Genomic DNA, 10495 nt, shown 5'->3' on the forward strand with positions numbered 1-10495 from the left:
AATATCATCACAGGAAAAACTACAACACTAACACTCACCCAGACGCAGTGATAGACGGTCCTCATGATGGGTGGGTGTCGGGCAGAAGGTCCAGCTGAGGGCGGCGAGACAAATCCGTTCCCCAGTTTTTTTTCCTTTATACTGGGGAATTGGATGGAAGGTTCACCACAACACACTAACACACACTGATACACACACACCACACTTATTTTATTTTATTTTTTTTTGGGGGGGGGGGACACTAGTGGCCTTTAATTCCTTACCGACACACTAAAGTAACCATATCACACTCTGAGTATTATTGTCAATCCCATCCTTAAGAATGAGTCTCGACATAGGTCATAGTATGAGGCTAATATATGTTATTCTCGCCGCTTTGGTCATTTTCGACATTCTAATAGATATATATTTTGTATTGGGGTTTTTATCTTATTTTTCTACTGTATAATATATTTTCTATGATTTCACACACACTCATAATGTTGTAGCACTTTATCTAAGGTGAAGCTTCTGTAACACAGGTGAGAAAGGTAACACCAAGATATAATTATGACGTAAGAGACTTCAATCATAACAAATAATACGAATTACCCCAAATAAAGCACCACTGAAGCATCTAATTATAAGACTCACTTTTCCTCGTACAAGAAGGAATCGCGTTGGTCTTATGAGAGAACACGAGAGAAACACAGATATCAGGGAGTACATATGACCTCTTGAGTGCCGCGCCTGAGGTGAGACAACAAGCAGGTAATACATACAGGTACACCCACACACCACAACATCCCCCCCCCACCACCAACTGAGGCCATCACGTTCCTGGTTACTTGTAACTGTGTATCTCTGCCCCAAGAACTAGTGTTACCTGCCTACACCTCCTACAAGAACCTCCTGGTAGAATTTAAACCAAGTGAATAGACATATATAAACCACAGAAACATTTTAGCTAAACCTTAAATAAACTTAAACCAAACTTACGATACAGTTCGAACCCATCCTCGTGATATTCTTAAGATCTTCCTGTTAAAATGTATCTCCGGTAAATACTAATAAACCCTTGTTGGAATACTTCTTTATTGAGACAGTAAGCCCGGAGCTGGCGATAAACACTCCAGATTGACCAGCACACTAACTCTACACACAATACTCATCGTGTTTGTATACATCAGTGAGAGGTATATCCCAGTACACACATAAACACTGGTGTGTGTGTGTGTGTGTGTGTTTGCTCCACTAAACCAACAAGAATCATGACCACAGTAAAGTCAAAGAGCTAGCAGTGTTGGCAGGGGATAATGGAAAGTGGCAACCTGCTGAGTGGCACACACACACACACACACATACACACACACACACACACACACACACACACACACACACACACACACACACACACACACACACACACACATACACACACACACACACACACACAAATAAATAAATAAATAAATAAATAAATAGAAAATATAAATTTAACACAGGTGATGACCCAAAATGGCGTCTAAAATGCACCAAGACTACAAATGTATAAATCCTATGAACTTTACTTAGGATTAATATTTGATAGTAATACAGGTGGCACAAATTACACGTCACTTAACACAACTTAGCAGGCGACGAAGGGTGGATGGATGACAAGGAATGACTTTGTTATTATAGGAAAAGTTGATGATGGATGAACGACAGGCCCAAGGGTTGACCGGAATACAAGAGATGAATAAGAAATGGTCGGGGATATTTGTATTTGATGGATTGGTGGTGGATAAGAGAGAGATGAAAAACATGCGTCTAACACAAACCAATAAATAAAACACTCAACACGAACACAATGAAACACTCAGCAGAGACACACTGATGAATGAAACACTCGGCAAAGACATACTGATGAATGAGACACAAATGAATGGACACACCCGGAATATAAACAGTGCAGGTGACCAGCGTGTACCCAGCTGGAACCACACTTGTCCCCTCAGGAGCTTGTATATATTACACCTTCCTCGTCATATATTATTCCTACTGGCTACCTCCTCACCTGCTCCTTCTCCTCCTCCTCATCCTTACACCCCATAACCTCTAAACCTTATTCTCCTTCTCCCCATTCTTAAACCCATAACCACCCCACCTTCTCTTCCTCCTTACACCCAATAACCTCCCCACCTCCTCCTACTCATCCTTACACTCCACAATCTCTCCTCCCCTTTTCAAAGATCATGGGAGTGAAAGGGAGGAAAGCAGGGATATTAAACCAGGAAGCTCTCTCCGAGTTTCCAATCTAATCGTTTTTCTGTCAACCGAAACACTTGCTTGTAGACGGAATATATTCAACAACAGGGATTGGATTACTTGGTACATGAAAGTGCATCACCAAGACCTAAGACGTGTAAGAATACCAGTAAATTCTAACAATATCTGGCAGACTTATGGCTCCCTGAACGTGGGAGAACAGTAACAGCCTTAGTTTGTTTACACTACAGCCAGTGACAGTTTCTACGACGCGATGGGTGACTCTTGTAGCTTCAGTGTCCTTAATACATACGTGTTTGATAACCACAGCAATGTTTAATCTGGGTAGTCGGTGAAGAGGATAGAGGTTTGAACTAACATTACGCAGTATATTAGCTGAATGAACTTATTTCTTTCTTCAACAGAGGTACAGTATCCCACATGGCCTGGATTATAGTTGGATCTCGTAAATGAATTCTTGTCCGTTTTTCTTCCTTTACAAAAGTTGTATAGAATTAATCTCTCTCTCTCTCTCTCTCTCTCTCTCTCTCTCTCTCTCTCTCTCTCTCTCTCTCTCTCTCTCACAACAAGTCACACACTACCAATAAACCATGTTTTTCCCTCATCCACATTTACCACAATGTAACATGGCCGAAATACCAAGATAGACACCCAGTAGCATATTAATCAGGTGGTCAGAAATACTTAAGGTAAGCAGTGTTGCCTATGAGCGAGGTTAACATAAAGGAGATCTAATGTAAACAAAGAGTAAATAAAGCGAGGTTCATAGACGATTTGATAAAATTTGTAAATAAGAAAAAAAATCGATAAACTTGGGTAAATAATACATCTTGAAGATTTTTGTTAAAGATCAATTAAGAAATACAGTGAAGAAATACAGTGATCATGTATTAAATGAATGAGTACTTCCGATCTCTTTATGAGTACCTAAGATTCTGCAATCCTTTAAAAAATACAACCTGGGATATTTAAGAGCCTGGGATAACCTCAAGGCCTGGGATAACCTGAGTACCTGGGATATCTGAGATGCGCGAGATAACTCAAATACTGGGCCTTGAGTGTGCTTCCTGAATACGTCTATAATTACTCGTCTTGATATTCCCTTCATGCTTAAACCATTTCAATTAGATACGCCTGAGTGTGCATCGCTTCTTGGAATGTTACCTTTGTTAAGTGGTGGTGGGATGAGAGAGAGAGACTACACACATCCAGAGAAAAAAACATTCCGCATACAACAAAATCAACACACACACACACACACACACACACACACACACACACACACACACACACACACACACACACACACACACACACACACACACTGTTTAGGTCGCCCCAGAAAGCACTCGACACCCTCTCAATCAGACCCCCTCACATCAGGTAGCTACGTGCCTCGCCAACTAATGAAACAAACCTCCTTAAGTTCCCACCTTACTTTCCTGGGGGGTTTAAATTCCTAAACTTTCGTAAGTCATCTTTGTCCTTGCAACTGATGAGAAGGAATCTTTCTATACGATATAAAGATGGAGTCACAAAATGTTCGTAAGTTATATGGTGCATCTGTAATTATAAATGAATGTTGGAAAGGCTTTATCTAACCGATTCACTTATACAACGCAAAGGTAGATTCTAAAATATACGTAAGGTAAATTTTATATCTGAAACTAGGATGTATATGTGTAACTCAGGTGCGACGCCAAGGTGAATTCTCAGATAATCATAAGTTAAACATTTTTACCTTTAACTATGAATCCTCGAAGGCATCTTGCATTCACGCCACGACACAAACATTGATTCTTTAAGGTGCGTATATTACCTGGCTTACTCCTACCTGGATATATGACTCAGTTAAACTACGCTTCTAAGAGGACGGGGAGGCCGCCTTCATCAGCCACTCAACAGGTGTTACTAATGCGTTCTCAGAGGTGATATTTCTGCCTCCACCTGCATGGGGATGAGAGAACGCTTCTATTTACGGTAGAGTCTCAGTGTACTTTAGGTGTCATCTTTGTCTCGTAGTTTAAGTGAGCCAGTTGGATGCTATATCAAAACTCAAAGAAATATGAAACTTTTACGTACAAGCCTTTGAGAATACATTTTGGTTGTAATTCAAGTATGATAAAATTTCAGTTACTATACAGACACTAACCTAACCTAACCTAACGTTACCTAACCTAATCTAACCTAACCTCACGAAACTTTAAGAATCCATATTTATTCTCAACCTAAATGCGACAGACAGATATACCTTCTTACATCCCCAGTTACCATGAAGAAAAAACATACGACTCTTTCAGCATCGAGTCCTCAAAGACGCTAAATATTGACGTCTTCTGATTTGATCTCATCGCCTCGGTAATATTTCTGGCCTTAGCTGGAGTATCTATAATTTAACTCTAGAGGATTATGGTGAGTTCTTATGAGTATAATTAAGTACAGGGGTGATAGTTGTTGCTTAGTATGACAGGTTAAACAAGCGATGAGTGTTGATTACTATGACATGTTAAACAAGTGATAGTTGTTTAGTGTGACCTGTAAGCTTGTTATTGATCAGTATGGGAGGTAGTACGAGAGATGGTTGTTGATTTATATAAATGGTTATACGACAGTTACTTGTTGATTGGTATTATTATGCAAGTACCAGCTGTTAGGTAAGTGTGATTGGTTATACAAGCGCTGGGTGTTGAAAAATACAGTTGTATATATAATCGCTGGATCTCGACTAACATGATTATTTATTACATAGTATCAGTTGTCGATAATTGTTATTTTTTATACAAGAGCTGACTGTTGATTAGTTCTACTGTTTACATAAGTGGTGATTGTACTTAGTTTATTACTGGTATTTATAGAAGCGTGAGTTCAGCCTTCCTCTACATACACACACACACATCTCTCTCTCTCTCTCTCTCTCTCTCTCTCTCTCTCTCTCTCTCTCTCTCTCTCTCTCTCTCTCGGTCGGCCATGGTCGTGCTGACGTTGAGCTAATTCCACACACACCCACAACATGTCAGTAAATCAATAACTGTCAGGGTTGTCAGTCTTTGCGTCAGCCTCTTCATCACCCGGGACGCACACATTGTACCATGGTCCGCATACGGTAGTGCGTTGGCAGTGCGTCAAGGTTTGGCCTTCCCCTACCTTGCCCTCCCCTGCCTTGCCCTCCCCTACCTTGCCTTCCCCTACCTTGCCCTCCCCTGCCTTGCCCTCACCTACCTTGCCCTCCCTCCCTGCCTTGCCCTCCCTCCCCTTCCCTACCCTGCCTTGCCCTCCCTGCCCTACCGTCCCCACCCCTGCCCTGCCTTGCGCTCCCCTGCTCTGCCTTGCTCTCCCCTACCTTGCCATGCCCCACCCTGCCCTGCCTTGCCCTCCCCTAGCCTGCCTTGCCCTCCGGAAACGGGTTCATTCTCCCCCTATTAGCGAGAAACAATGGTGAGCGTGTCTAACTCAGCTGAGAAATCTAGTGAAGAAAATCAATCTTTGGTGAGAAATAGCGGACAGGTATATGTGTGTGTGTGTGTGTGTGTGTGTGTGTGTGTGTGTGTGTGTGTGTGTGTGTGTGTGTGTGTGTTATACATACAATATCAACCTATAATAACAACATAACCAACAGGATAAATCAATAAACCACGAAATAATAAACTTAACCAAATAACTACATTACATATATATTGGCCGTATTATTTTTAAATTACAAAAACAATACATTAATTTTCCATTAAACAAAAAGTAAAAAAACATAAAATAATAATAATATTCCTTCTCTCAGTGACGAGTTCCCACACCTATATTACCATTTAACTCTCCACTACACCTACCCCCCCCCCATGCTGTGACCCACAACCATTAGTCACAACACCCCATAACACAGTGACCTCCTGAACACAATTCCCAAAAGGAGTAACCAGATGGATAAGGCGTATATGGAATTATTACTACCAATTCCTGATTCCATAAATTCCAGGTGTATGGGAGTTATTTCAACAATTCTAATTTCCGGATTATCTTGCCTTACAAGGAGTATTGTAACAATTACTAATTTCGGATATTCTAGGCGTATCCCGAGTTACTGGAACTATTGCCAATTTTGAAATTTACAGTCGTTTGGACTTTGTTAAAAATTCCCTTTTTCTGAGATTTTTAGGCGTATATATAAATTCGAAGGAGAGACTATTAATATTAACTGCTTGCAAGAAGAGAGAAGAAGAGAGGTAAAACAGAGCGGGAGACACAGAGGAAACATAAACAGAATAGAGAGAACACACCGCACTATTACACACTGCGTTAGGCCTATAGAAGTTATACAAAAAATAGCCCAAAGTTATCATTATTTCCCAAAAGTTCGCAGGGTGGTAGAGGCTGGATAAGACGCTTACCCTCTAAAAAAGGCCTTTATGACATGTGTGCTAACAGGAGGTAAAAATAGGTGAATCAGAGGCAGTAGAGTGCTATAGTGGACACAGAGGCAGGCAACACAGTCCCGTACCTTGTTGACTTTATAAATTGGTGGAGCTTTAACTGAACAGTCCGCCACGAGACAAACTACTGCTGAAAAACATTACCAAATAGATTTATCCAGTAGAATGTGTTTATTTTTACAACTATCACGGGGGAGTGACTGTTGAATAAGGATGAGCACGTAATTGCCATCTCTAATGTTTAGGGCTGTTGCCAATGTAAACACCATGGGATTTGATTTAGGTGATTGGGTAACCGTGGTAGTTTAATTACTGGATGACGAAGAAAGGATATTTTTTTTATATAAATGACTTTTGTATATGTAATTTTAAATGAATGACACCTGTTGCTAATTTCCCCTAATGATAAATAAACATTATACATGCACACGTGTGGGTAGGTAATTAATTATAACTGACGCATTGTTATAGAGGTGTGTGTGTGTGTGTGTGTGTGTGTGTGTGTGTGTGTGTGTGTGTGTGTGTGTGTGTGTGTGTGTGTGTGTGTGTGTGTGTGTGTGTGTGTGTGTGTGGTTGAAAATATACAAACTTACATTTGATTTAGACGTAAGGAATATTACTGCACCTTGACCTCTTCCTTCACTGCCTCTCTCACCCACCCCCCCCCCTCTCCTCCTCCTCCTCCCCCTCCAGTAAGGCCCCTCGAAGCATTGACCTCGCAGCTAATGGTAGTCGTACTTGCCACCCCTTCTTTTCCTTTCACTTCTTTTTCTTCACTCTATTCTCTCCCTCATTCTACCTCCTCTCCCTCCTCATTGTTCTCTACCTCCTTCAACTCCTTCACCCTCCTTAAGGTTTCACCGAGTCATCCTGTGTAATATAAGGTTGAAACATCGATCTATCCGTAACTGATACCTTTTTTTTTCAGGCATTCTATTCCTCCTTCTCTCTTCCTTCCCCAATTTTCTTTCCTTCTTTGTCCTTCCTTCCTCCTTCCTGCCTTCTTTTCCACTCTTCCTTTTCTCCTTCGTTACTCCACCTATCAACCTCTCATCACTGGCAACACAGGTGAGGCGCGAAGCTTTTAGTTCACTTTCATTAAGCTTCGCATTAAGCTGACAAGGGGTACTGGGAAGCTGGTAGGGGAGGGGGGGTGGGGCAGGAGGCAGGAGAGGAAGCCATTGGTAGGGGGAAGAAAAGTGGTGGTAAAGAGAGAGAGAGAGAGAGAGAGAGAATATCATCCACCTCCCTCTCTCCGTCCGTGTATCCGGTCCTATAAAACTCCATACAACTTGCCTAAACAAACAAACAAATGATAATATCAGTTACCGGTGCATAGGACACGAGAATACTACCGCTGCCCTGTTCCTCCTACCGCTTCCTCCTCCTCCTACGCCTCCTCCTCTTCTTCTTCCCTCGCCTCCCTAATGCCTGGTGCGATGTGGCAACTCTTTCCCAATGCCTCGAATTTAATTGCTCTTGGAAAATTAAGGTGTATTGTGGGCTGAGCTGTGGATACGACGGCGAGAATAATTATCTTCTTTTTTCGTAGTTTTCGTTTTTTTTTCCTCGGGTTTTTTTAGACGAAGGATTTCTATAATTGTGGTTAATTGATTTGAAAAGTAGGCAACCAGTGTCTCCCACAGTTGGTTTGTTGTTTTTGTTGTTGTTCTTGCTATTGTTGTTGATAGGGGATGAGGAAAATTGAGTGAGGAAATAGTAATTGGCAGTATAAGTAATAGTGGTAGAGGCAGTATAAGTAATAGTGGTAGAGGCAGTATAAGTAATAGTGGTAGAGGCAGTATAAGTAATAGTGGTAGAGGCGTATAAGTAATAGTGGTGTATAGTAATGAGGCAGGCGGTATAAGTAATGGTGGTAGGGCAGTATAAGTAATGGTGGTGGGGCAATTATAAGTAACGGTGGTAGAGGCAGTATAAGTAAGTAATTTGAGACAGTATAATGGTGGTAGAGGCAGTATAAGTAATAGTAGTAGAGACAGTATAAGTAATAGTGGTAGGGGCAGTATAAGTAATAGTGGTAGAGGCAGTATAAATAATGGTGTGAGGCAGTATAGTAATAGTGGTAGGGCAGTATAAGTAATAGTGGTAGAGCAGTATAAGTGTGGTGGTGGGGGCGGTATAGTGATTGGTGGGGCGGTATAGTAATGGTGGTAGAGGCGGTATAGTAATGAGTGGTGGGGCAGTATAGAGTAATGATTGGTGGGGCAGTATAAGTAATGAGTGGTGGGGGCAGTATAAGTAATAGTGGTGGGGCAGTATAAGTAATTGGTAGAGGCAGTATAAGTAATAGTGGTAGAGACGTTATAAGTAATGAGTGGTAGAGGCAGTATAAGTGTGGTGGTGGGGCGGTATAGTAGTAATTGGTGGGGGCAGTGTAAATTAATAGTGGTAGGGCGGTATAAGTAATAGTGGTAGAGGCAGTATAAGTAATGATTGGTAGGGCCCAGTATAAGTAATAGTGGTAGGAGCAGTATAAGTAATAGTGGTGGGGCAGTATGTGTAATAGTGGTGAGGCAGTATAAGTAATAGTGGTAGAGGCAGTATAAGTGATAGTGGTAGAGGCAGTATAAGTAATGGTGGTAGAGGCAGTATAAATAATAGTGGTAGAGGCAGTATAAGTAATAGTGGTAGAGGCAGTATAAGTAATAGTGGTAGAGGCAGTATAAGTAATAGTGGTAGAGGCAGTATAAGTAATAGTGGTAGAGGCAGTATAAGTAATAGTGGTAGAGGCAGTATAAGTAATGGTGGTAGAGGCAGTATAAGTAATGGTGGTAGAGGCAGTATAAGTAATGGTGGTAGAGGCAGTATAATTAATGGTGGTAGAGGAAGGCAGGTAACATAGATATTAACAGGACACAGGTGGATGGCTCCTTCACCGCCTGGGCTCACTGGCGACACAAGTTCAAAATAAGTTCACCTCACCGACCAAAACAAGTTCACTTCACTGACCATAACAAGTTCACTTCATCAACCATAACAAGTTCACTTCACTGACCATAACAAGTTCACTTCACCGACCATAACAAGTTCACCTCACCGACCAAAACAAGTTCACTTCACCGACCATAACAAGTTCACTTCATCAACCATAACAAGTTCACTTCACTGACTTGTTTAGCGATAAATATATAAAATGGTTGGTATATCCTGTTACAAGTTCTGATCGAGTTTGAGTTATATAAAATAGTTCATATCCTGTTAGAAATTTACTGTACTACTTATAATATATATTTATATAAAATGGTTGATGATGTCAAGTTGAGTTTACTATAAGAATTAGTTGATATTATGATTATTATGATATACGTACTACAACACCTGATATAATTAGTATAATATCGGTTATAGTATGTATTTCACCTGTTTCAGGAGGACAGGTGAAGAAATATCATCATCACCTACCACCGAAACACCTGCGTCAACTACTGTAAGTCACTCCCTAAATTGCTTGGGGCGACCGACCGACCATTCGACCGACCGACTAGGTATGGGGACTAGGCGGTTTTACGCCTAACGCATAATGTCGCCTACAAGTCGTTGGTCCCATATGGTATATGTATGTAGATACCGTGGCGTATATACCAACAGTTGCAGATCTCCTTGGGGCTCAACTAGAGTGACATGTGTGGGGGTGTGATAGGCTAGGGCGGGGGCGCTGAGTGAGTGACTAGCAGGGGACCAATCAGGTATCACTCAGCTCACATAGATCGGTCTTATCTAAATTAATATCACAAAAAAAAAAAATTTAATCCCATAAAATTAACGAGTTTTTTTTTTGCTTTACAGAACTAAAACAGAACAAA

General features: G+C 41.1%; 1 long non-coding RNA gene across 1 annotated transcript in view; it reads right to left on the reverse strand.

Moving 5' to 3' along the window:
* Nucleotides 1–238: 238 nt before the first annotated feature.
* Nucleotides 239–10495, reverse strand: part of LOC121856993 — a 54317-nt gene continuing 44060 nt past the window's right edge. Inside the window, exon 2 of the long non-coding RNA XR_006087087.1 lies at nucleotides 239–510. This is a non-coding gene — a long non-coding RNA (uncharacterized LOC121856993). The remainder of the gene's footprint in view (nucleotides 511–10495) is intronic.

The sequence above is a fragment of the Homarus americanus genome, unplaced genomic scaffold, assembly GCF_018991925.1.
Source record: "Homarus americanus isolate GMGI-L3 unplaced genomic scaffold, GMGI_Hamer_2.0 scaffold44060, whole genome shotgun sequence".
Classification (NCBI taxonomy): Eukaryota; Metazoa; Arthropoda; class Malacostraca; order Decapoda; family Nephropidae; genus Homarus; species Homarus americanus.